We start from the raw sequence: 10,778 nt of genomic DNA, 5'->3' as shown, positions 1-10,778 counted from the left end.
AATCAAATTTTTGTTTGTTTAACAAACATCGTTTTAACTTGAATATTTTGAAATTTATGATTGATCTTTGATGTGCAGTAGTACGTGATGAGGGTTCGTTGGTTTGAGTCGTGTTTGAGCGGGTTATAGGTATTTTTAGAGAAAACGAAGAAAAAAGTCTGCGCGTATAGCTCGCTACAAATACGAACATAATTATATGAATGCGCATATAATAATTACTGGATAACATGAAATAGTTGTGGGGAAGAAGTTTAATTTCAAATTATGGGAGCTTACCGTTAAAGCACGGATGCGAGGCGTGCGCGTCATAATGCATGGTGGCCATTTTCAGTCAGGCAGAGGGTTGTGGATTGAAGACAGGCTTCACATATGTGCAAGCTGATTACGTGTTGCTCGCATGTCGGGGTGACACGTGCGAGAGGAAAGAGACGCAGTCTGTTATCAGGAAACTGACAGAACTGTAAACGAAAGCGGATCTTGTTGTCAGAGCATTTATCTATTAACGGAATCGTTTTAGGAGTTTGAGATCGTTTTGAATAGGTCGGAAAAAATTATTTTCGATAATTATTTATTTTGGAACAGTGTTGTCAGTGTTTTGTTTTGCTGAATTCAGATAGTATTGGAGGATTAGTTTGTTTTGTGGAGTACTTCTAGCTATTTGACAGGTATTTTGTTTTGTGAGGAAAGTTTTGTGCCTGGTGGCTGGAGTTTTATTTAAAGTGGTGTTTTAAATATATTGCCAATGTCTGTGGAAGATGTATGTTCTCAGGCCAGTATGGGCATGGAAGAGAGGATCTCTTTAATGTTGAGCAAGTTTGCATCCGATCTGGATTCAAAGTTTGAGAAGAAATTAGATGAGTTGAGAAGAGGTGGTGGTCATCCATCCCAGGATGAGCACTTTTGGTCTGCAGGTGAAGGACCAGTATTAACAAAGAAGAATGGAAAAGTGAGTAGGAAGAGAATGAATGTGGAAACTGATGTTTTGAGGAGCAAAAAGATAAAATCAGCCTACCCAGACTCAGGAATTCGCAAACGTGCGAAACATGGAAGTGTCGAGGACACACAAGGGGACATTGATAGAGGTCAGAGTGGTAGGAGACATACTACCATCTTATGTGATGAATCTTCGAGTAGTGTGGAGAATGAGTTGAGTTGTTCCTTTGATTTTGATTCAGAGATTGAAATAGTGGATAAGGGGAAATTTGCAGAGGCAAAAGCTAAAGATAAACCAGATAAAAATATGGGGGTCAAGGATCCATTAGGTGAGTCTATGTTTGACCCAATGTTGTTAAAGCATCCATTATCTCCTGAATGGAGCCCTGCTCCTCATGTTGCTGAATACGTGCAGTTGTGGTTAAGAAAGCAAATTCCCAAGGATGTTTGGATGAAGCTCCGTTCCGAATGTCCGAGACCAAGTATGTCAAATAAAATTGCCCTGACGCCTGATTTAGACGCAGAGATAATCTCGTTTATCGGGAAAGGTGGAAGAGATCCAAAGAAGATTTGGATAAAGGGCTGAAGATGTGTCAGGACAGACTGCTGGATCTAACTGGTCCACTTACAAAGATATTTGATATGGCCGAAGAGGCCTATGTTGGGAAGAAGTCTCTGGACGTGGAAGAGCTTAGGGAATGGATTCAAAGGGTGGTGTGCTTGCTGGGAAATGTGAACACCGCGATTTCGGTGGAAAGGAGGAAGAGTATCCTCCTTAAAATTGATCCAAAGTTGGCTGAACTAGCGAACAATGAAGGTGGTTTGGAGGCAAATGGGATGCTTTTTGGAGAGACTTTCATAAAGGAAATGAGCAAGTATGTGGGTGCTTTTAGTTCTCTGCAGAAGTCGCAGAGAGAAATAAAGAAGGTCTTTGACCGTCGTGTTTTTGGTGGGTCCGGGAGAAGTAGAGGTCGTTTTCCCGGCCGAGGCCAAGGTATCACAAGGGCCTCGTTCTCAAGGGGTTTTAGACCCTACAACTATAACTATCAGCAACAGACTGTATACCAATCCGGAAATTTCTATCCTCAAAAAGAAAGAGGGAATTCACGAGGGAATAGGAGATCGAGAAGATTAGGTAAGACAAGACCGTTTTGTTACCCATGTAAAGTTGGGCGGCAGACTTACCCAATTTTATTAGAATTGGCGTTTGATAACAAGGGATCCATGGGTTCTGCAGACGGTTTTGGGCTATCATATAGATTTCAAAGAAGAACCATAGCAAGATCATTACCCTCCAATGATTAGATTCGATTTGACTCTGTCAGAGTTGTTAATGAAAGGAGCAATTGTTGAGGAATTGGAAATGTGTGTGGGTTTTGTAAGCAATATTTTCTTAGTGGAAAAGAAGGGGAAAGGTATGAGGCCTGTGATAAACTTAAAAAATGTGAACGATTGGTTAGAGTACCATCATTTCAAGATGGAGGGTACACATATGTTGAGAGATGTACTTCAGACAGGGGATTGGATGACTCGACTGGATCTAAAAGACGCGTATCTTACAATACCGATATGGTCAGAACACCAGAAATTTCTGAGGTTCAGATGGGGAGGAAGGTTAGGGAAGTTTGTTCGTCTCCCCTTCAGGCTCTCATCGACGCCTTGGTGTTTCACCAAGATGCTGCATCCAGTCATTGCCCTTTTGAGAGAAAGAGGGATACGAGTGATAATTTATTTAGATGACATTCTGATTATGGATCAGGAGAAGAGGAGAGTGGAAGATCACACAAAACTAGCTGTGGATCTTTTAGAAAGTTTGGGGTTTGTAGGGAACAGGGACAAGTCTTGTCTGTTCCCGAGTCAGGAAACACAGTTTTTGGGGTTCATGAGAGACACTATTCAGGGCCAGCTGAGATTACCCTTGGACAAGATAAAGAAAATAAGGAAAGAAATTCGAAAGGTTTTGTCTTTAGATGTTATGTCTTTGAGAATGTTGGCAAGGATTATAGGTCTGTTGTCATCAACTATTCAAGCTATTATTCCAGGACCCTTGAATTATCGTGCTCTTCAGAGATTGAAGAGCAGTCACTTAAGGCGTGGAATGAAATATTCTCAGGTGATAACTCTTTCTGGCGAGGCCAGATCAGAACTCAATTGGTGGCTAAAGAATATGGAGGCATGGAATGGGAAAGCAATTTTCGGATCAAATCTGGAATTGTTTATAGAGTCAGATGCAAGTTTATCTGGTTGGGGAGCACATAGTGGTCCAACTTCGACAGGAGGTATGCGGACTGTAGAGGAAAGGGAATTGCACATAAATTGCCTGGAGCTGTTGGCAGGGTCATTTGCTATAAAGAGTTTTACGAAAGACAAGGCGAAGTGTTCAGTGTTGTTGAGAATGGACAGTGTCTCAGCGGTGAGATATGTAAACAAGTTAGGGGGTTTGAAATAGAAGGATCTAGCAGAGCTTGCGAGAGTATTTTGGGATTATTGCTTGAATCAGAATATATTGGTTCAAGCGGAGTATATACCGGGACAGAAGAATGTACAGGCGGATTGGTATTCAAGGAATCAAATGGATTCCAGCGATTGGATTCTACACAGGTCGGTGTTTTCGAGGATAATGGAGTTGTGGGGTCCTTGTTATGTGGATCTGTTTGCGAACAGGTCGAGCACTCAACTGGAGAAGGTTTTCAGTTGGCGTCCGGATCCGGACTCAGCTGGGATAGACGCTTTCAGGCAGGATTGGAGGGGCCTTCGTCCTTATGCTTTTCCCCCATTTGTTTTAATAACCAGGGTGAGCTTGATGGTGCGCAAGTGGAAGGAGACGGTGGTTCTGATTACTCCCCTTTGGAAATCTCAGGTCTGGTATCCCAGACTTTTGGAAATGTCGATAGATTGTCCAATCCTTCTTCCGACGTTCCCAGATATCTTGAAGGGAGCGTTGGGGGAATATCACAAATTAGTTCTTTCAGGTCAGTTGAGTTTGATGGCATGGAACATTTCAGGAGAGTCTGGGAAGTGCCAGGACTTTCGGACGAGGCTTCTCAGCTAAACAGAGAATCCTGGGCACCAGGAATGAGGAAGATGTATAGATTGGCTTGGCAGAAATGGGTTCGCTGGAGTTTGGAGAGGAATTTCAATCCCAGCAATGGAGTCCAGGTTCTGTAGGTGAAGTCTGTGATGGCCCTGAGACGTCCGACAGGAGGCAACCGCACACAAGCCCTTGGATAACTTGGAAAGTGGGATTCCAGAAAGCAAAGTCCAGGTCTTGCACTGCCCAAGAAAGAAGCAGCAACTGCACGTCAGCCCACCATAGCAGTGAGAAGGGTGGCAGTTCCCCTCCTACAGCTTCTCCAGCTCTTCTTCTTGGCAGAATCTCCTCTTAGTCCAGAAGTGTTCAAAATATGTGGGGCTACAGGTCCAATACGTATACCCCTTTTGGCCTTTAAAGCAGAGATACTTCAAAGGACAGTCTTTGTACTGCACAGATCCTGCCTTGCCGTGTCCTGGCTTCAAACACACTATAGAGGGGTGAACATAGCATTGTGTGAGGACAGACACATCCCTATTCAGATGTCAGTTTCAACTCCTCCCTCCACTTTAGCTGAGGAAGGCCCATGAGCCTGGTGGTGGGCAATCAGGATATGCAGGGCACACCGTAGCTCCTTTTGTGTAACTGCCTAGAGTGAATGCACAAACCAGCCCAACTGTCATTCTAAGCCAGACGTTGACTTTCTAAATGTGTCATTTTCAAGAACACAATTGAAAGAACACCTTCACTAAAAGATGTATTTTTTAATTCTGAGCTCAGGGAGCCCAAAATCCAAATTTCTATCTCTTCCCAATTGCAAGTTGCACTTGTAAGATGTTACAAGGCAGCTCGAATGATAATCTATGGGAGAGATAGTCCTTGCAATAGTGAAAAATACAATTGGCAGTATTTTACTCTCAGGACATGTAAACACATCAGTATATGTCTTACCTTTCATATACACTGCACCCTGCCCGTAGGGTTACCTTGGACCTTCCTTAGGGGTGCCATATATGTAGTAAGAGGGAAGGTTTGGGTCTGGCAAGTGGGGGCGCTTGCCAGGTCGAGCAGCAGTTTAAAACTGTACTCGGAGACCCTGCAGTGACAGTCCTGAGACATGCTTAAAGAGATACTGATGTGGGTAGCACAATTGATGTTGAAGACCCACTATTAGCATTTGATTTACAGGCCCTGGGCACATGGAGTGCACTTTACTAGGGACTTACCAGTAAATTAAATATGCCAATGAGGGATAAACAATCATAATCACAATCTACACAAGGAGCACTTGCACTTTAGCACTGATCAGCTGGGGTAAAGTGCCCAGAGTTTAAAAACCAGCAAAAAGGAAGTCCAGCATACAGTTGCATACAGCATACAGGTGTTAGAGGCAAATATACTAGGGAAATCATGCTAAGGATGCCAGGCCTAACAGGGAGATTGATGTAGAGGGGCAGAACCAGCAAAAAAGTTGAGGCAAGAAAAGGTGAAAGACTGTGTGGGATGATGAGAGGAAAGGAGTAAGGGATTGAGTGGAAAGATGGATGTAAGAACGGCATGCTCAATGAAAGAAGCTAAGATGTTTGGGTAGAGATAAATGATATAATGAGATAATGCAGGATAAAGTGACTATCAGGGGCTAAAAAAGCAAAAGAAGGTAATGCGCTGGGGACGAGATGATATGACAAGTAGAGCATGTAGGGGAGAGGTTGTGTAAGTTGGCAGAATCGGCAAATAAAGTAGGAGGCTGAAGAAGAGATAAAAATGTTGTTGAACCAGCATATGCTGGTAAGTTTTGACAAAGTTTGCATTTCCCTATTTCTCTATTATCCTATTAAGAAATGTATAAATATGGTCTTAGTTTTGAAATGCATGTGTAATCCTTCACAAAGGGTTGTGATCTTGAACCATCCTCTATGTGTCTGCTGAATTTCAGCCTGCTCTGAGATGCATGTGTAATCCTTCACAAAGGGTTGTGATCTTGAACCATCCTCAATGTGTCTGCTGAATTTCAGCCTGCTCTCTGTGTACTCTATTATCCTTCGTGATCTTTCAATTAAATCTCACTCTTAGTGGGACCCTTCCCGCCCTTGTCCTGACAGGTGATCTACAGCTCATATCTCCTGTCCTTAACTCCGTTTGCAATATTTAGCTTGGCTCCATATACGTTCCTACCAATGTAAAAAATAAACATGCTGTGGTTATTTCTCTGCTCATAAAACCTTCAGCAGGCTCAGAATGCCTCTACATCTTCTGACATTTCTTTCCTACCTTTTTCTCAAATGTCCCATAGTATTTTTCTGTGAAAGGAAAAAGACTGAAGTATATTGTGAGACCTTTCTTTGGGTCAGAGGCAATAGAGGATTAACTGGCAGCATCGGTGGAGGATATAGTTGTTTGTGGCTGCTGACTAATTCATTCAATTGGTTTAGGATTTTTTCCTTTTTGAAACTTGTCTCTCCAACTGTGGCAATAACGAGCAGTCAAAGTTTACTTCTGGAGGTGATAAAGGTATTGGAAGTCAAATACAGTAGCCACTTTAATCATACCCGTTAAGCACCTTATCCAGCCAGCCCAGTTGTTTATTTTAAAAGAGACTGATTTAGATTAGGCGGTAATGGAATGAAACAACATAAAATGTGTTCTTTGACTGCTAGTACCCCAGTACCCAACAAACATCTTACAATAGCTCTGTGTGTGCAAAGTGTCCTGCAAAGTGAAAACGGACAGTAGTCCACCCTGCAAGACTTAGGGGCTGATTCACAGAACTAATCTGAGATAAAATCCTAAATGTACAACTTTTGGTATTCACAGAAGGCATTTAGTAGAAGTAAAGTTAGGAGTCCTAACTTTACTACTACTAAGTGCCTTCTGTGAATACCAAAAGTAGTAAGTTTAGGATTTTATCTCAGATTAGTTCTGTGAATCAGCCCCAGCGAAACTTATCGGCCCAAAGAAAGAAGATGCAAGTAGGAACAATAGAGAATTTGCATTTAACTGGCAGGTCTATGGTTGGGCTACTTGATGGGATGATATTCTTTGTTACTGTGGATAAACTGGGCTCCTAGCTTGGCTGCTGGTGCACAACCCAAAATGATGCTACAGCCTTAGTTTTGGTGTACATTGAGTCAATTTGGCCATGCTCATAAAGCCTACCTACTCATTGGCAGGTGCAGAATGGCAATGGGCTGGCCTGAGCAAGAACAGAATGATATGCACCTTCTCCTACAACAAATAATCCCAAAACTCGTTGAGTTATAACAAAGCCTGGGGGAAATGGCTGCTTTCCAGGAGCACAGTTATTCTTCTAACCTCCCACAGGAGGCCAATGCTGAGAGTATACAGGACATGGGGGCTGAGAGGAGAATGCCAGCTTAGAAGCAAGGGGACATTCAATAGAGTACTTCATTGCACATGGAGTGATCTGCCAAATTCTGAGACTGTGAGATTAGGTAATCAATAGGTTCAGGGAGGCGGATCTTGCATTGGAGGTTGGGAGACCAAAGTGTTTGGTTAGATATCCGGACAGTGACTGGAGTGACTCGTGGATGATGGAAAGGGACTTGTAGCCACTTATCTCTTTAACCGAGATCCAAAGTATTTACATGAGGGCATGCACAATTTGTTTTTTTCTTCTTCAGCGAAATGAGTTGAGACTAATTGTTCTGGTCCGTCTGCAATTTTGCAAGTGTCTTCTTGGATATTAAGGACATGTGACTGATTTTTTTTTTAACTGTAAGCCTCTCGTATTACTTCAGGATTATTTTGAAAGTCTAGCATCACCTCCCACAATCTACCTATTCCACATTGCTATATTTCCTTTCCTTATCGCTATTAACTGTACAGATTCTACTATAGTAAGCCTGTTCGGTTGCTTTAATGTATCTCTTTAGTCACTGGCTCCCAGTATAGCTTTGACAGTCCTCTTTACCTACCACAAACTATTTTCCCTTTTAGCAATCTTTTCTGTATATCTTTGTTAGTTCAGCTTGTTGTATCTTTAAAAAACTGAGTTTTAGATGAATTGCTATGTGTAGGTGCTTAGTGTGTAGGTGTGGGCCAGCCTTTGGTACTTCTGCCTGACAATATATTAGCAACCCCACCTGTGAATGTCATTTGTTTGGTCTCCTCTTCTTATTTTTTGAATCTATGCTTCCTGTTGTTTGATGTAGCTCTTGCATGTAACTCAACAAATCTAGCATGTATATGTTTGTGTTCATGCCTGCTAAAAATCAGATGTCTTATACTAAACTTCACTAGAATAACGGAAGGGCTGGGGAGGCACTTGGAGTCCTGCTGTATAGTTCTGGGACAATCTATCTTCGAATTTTAATCATGTCCTAATCTGGAAACAATTAGTGAACATTCTAGCAGTCATATCAGTTATAGAGAGACCTAGGATAGCTTCTTTAGCCAGTTGGATTAATGTAATATATTTCCACGTAATACAGCTTCAAAATATATGTATTGATTTTATTAGGAATATTGGGGCAGATTTACAAGCCCCTTGCGCCACTTTTGCGTCACTTTTCCCATGTTAAAAATGACGCAAAAGTGGCGCAAGGGGCTTGTAAATCTGCCCCTAAATGTATATCTTTCGCTATTTTAGTGATATCCATACCAGGAAATTAGTTTCTTGCGAAGTTACTTCAACAATTCCATATCATTAATGTTCAATGGATGCCCCTTCCTGTGATGTCACATCTTAAAGGGGCCTTGCATGTTCCTATTTCACCCAGGGCCCCCCAAACCCCTGGACCAACCCTGTGCTCATGTTTACTTTCACCGTTAAGAACTTGTGTGAAGGAGGGTGTTGTAACTGACATACAGGAAATTTTTTGAGGTGATTATTGATTTGCAATGTTTTGGGCTTGAGTGATGGGTGATCATGGTTTTCCCTGGAGGAGATCAGTCTTTTCACACTTAGCCAGATTTAATTGCCGGGTTCTCTCCTTTTTTCTGGTTCTTCAGAGAACAGAACAATCAATTCTATACTTGTTCTTCAACAGCAGTTCATTCCACATCTATCTTGCTCGGGTCATCTTGAGGATGACTGGTCTGGGATGGAGTTACTCAGAGTCAGGAGGAAGATCATGGAAGAAATCAGTGCAGGACTAACTCATCACCAGCTAAAAGCAACAAGCTATTCAGTATCTGGTTCAGTTCAAAGGTAAACCAAGAGTCTTAGGCCTAATACTCAACTATGTGGAATAGAGAGAGGTGCATTTGTGAAATGCTGCTGTGTGTGTTTGTATGTGTGCAGGTGTGTGTTAGACTTGTGGCAAAAGTGAAACTGTGAGTCCCCCTCTTGATTTTTTTGTTCTGCCTCTGAGTCTTCTTGCTGTACTCCTCATGAAGCTTACCTTCCTTCTGTTCTTCTCTTTGACTCTAAAACACAGTTTCTTTTTTACAATCCTCAGACCTTCTTCCAGTCACTTGCACAAATGAAAGGAGAAATTTAGCTGAGCTTAACAAAGCTCCTGCTTACCTACCGGACCAGTCCAAAAAGGTGCCAAAGAATGGACATTTCTGAGGAGAATGCAGATGGACCGCCTAATTTTTCAATACATTATTACTTTTCATTTAACAATCATATTAAGGGAAATGGGTGTGTGGGTACACTCCCTAACCTAGAAAACAGAACATTTAATGATATGATAACCTGGGTCTTGGGGGCAGAATGACTGATTGCAATGCATTTATCTGTACCCTGTCATACTCATTCCTTTGTTTCCTTCTAACAACAGATTGGTGGAGAATTAAATGCTGCTGCTCATTGCCGAGATGAATGTTGTCCTTTTGTTGTAGTGTTCGTCTTTATCACGCCTTTCCCCAAATCCCCTTTCCCATCCATTCATCAAACCCCTATCCCTTTTACCCCGGGACGTGTAATTTATTGAGGTGAGGCCTAATTTACATCAATAATGGATCACACACTTGGTGGGGTGGATGTGGTGAACACAACGCCAACTTACTGTAGGATCTTCTAAGCAATAGCCCACAGTGGCCAATTTATGTTGTTTATCTAGGTTGTTGTGCACAATATAGGTAATCATGGTAACAATCCCCCTTATCGTTTAAGATGGTTAGAGAAGTATAACTCTATAACTAAGCGCTAAGTTACAAGCACATGAACAGGCTGCATAAAATGACTTGAAGGTAGCAGTGCAGAGTAAATTTAAAAGTACCACTTCAGGCATCAATTTAGATTAAATAGAATAGTTCCCCCTTTATTTATTTACGAAGAAACCCTCACTTTCCATCTAAAGAACATACCCACCTCTCTCCGAAAATAAAACTGACCCAGGTCCCAAAACTCAAAATGTCCAAGGAAAAAGTCACTGCAGTCCCAACTCCCTTCCCAACCGCTCCACCCAGCCCCAACAAACAATACCTCCCACCAAAACATTTTTTTAAAAGGGGCTAGAAGAGGATCTGGTCCAGGCTCTGTTCCACTGTGTTGAGCTGGCCATCAATGGTGTTCAGCCGCAGCAGGATGCAGCACAGCAATGACCTGTTGTCAGTTGGGTAGGGGGTGGCAACAGTTGATGGCGGCAGTGCTGTTGATGGGATGCCCGGAAGGCTGGAGGCTGAAGGGGACCGGCTGCACTGGGGCCCGGCTGTTGTGCATTAATTCCCTCCTCCTCTTCTTCCAGGACCACTAGCTGGATACAGTTCAGCCTCTGCTGCCTCAAATAAGACGCTATCTCCTGCCCCTTTTGTGGTCCGGCTGGACCAGCAGGAGCAGCTATATTGAGAAAAACAAAAAAGATACATGTGCAAACAATTGTTTTAAATTACTGGGTGGCACAGT

The 10,778-nt window shown here is 42.4% G+C and overlaps 1 long non-coding RNA gene across 1 annotated transcript in view; it reads right to left on the bottom strand.

Moving 5' to 3' along the window:
• Positions 1–9,840: 9,840 nt before the first annotated feature.
• Positions 9,841–10,778, bottom strand: part of LOC146829341 (uncharacterized) — a 229,470-nt gene continuing 228,532 nt past the window's right edge. Inside the window, exon 4 of the long non-coding RNA XR_014961962.1 lies at positions 9,841–10,712. This is a non-coding gene — a long non-coding RNA (uncharacterized LOC146829341). The remainder of the gene's footprint in view (positions 10,713–10,778) is intronic.

Source organism: Triturus cristatus, chromosome 5_2, assembly GCF_964204655.1.
Source record: "Triturus cristatus chromosome 5_2, aTriCri1.1, whole genome shotgun sequence".
NCBI classification, from domain to species: domain Eukaryota; kingdom Metazoa; phylum Chordata; class Amphibia; order Caudata; family Salamandridae; genus Triturus; species Triturus cristatus.
This window is presented reverse-complemented; position numbering and strand designations above follow the sequence as displayed.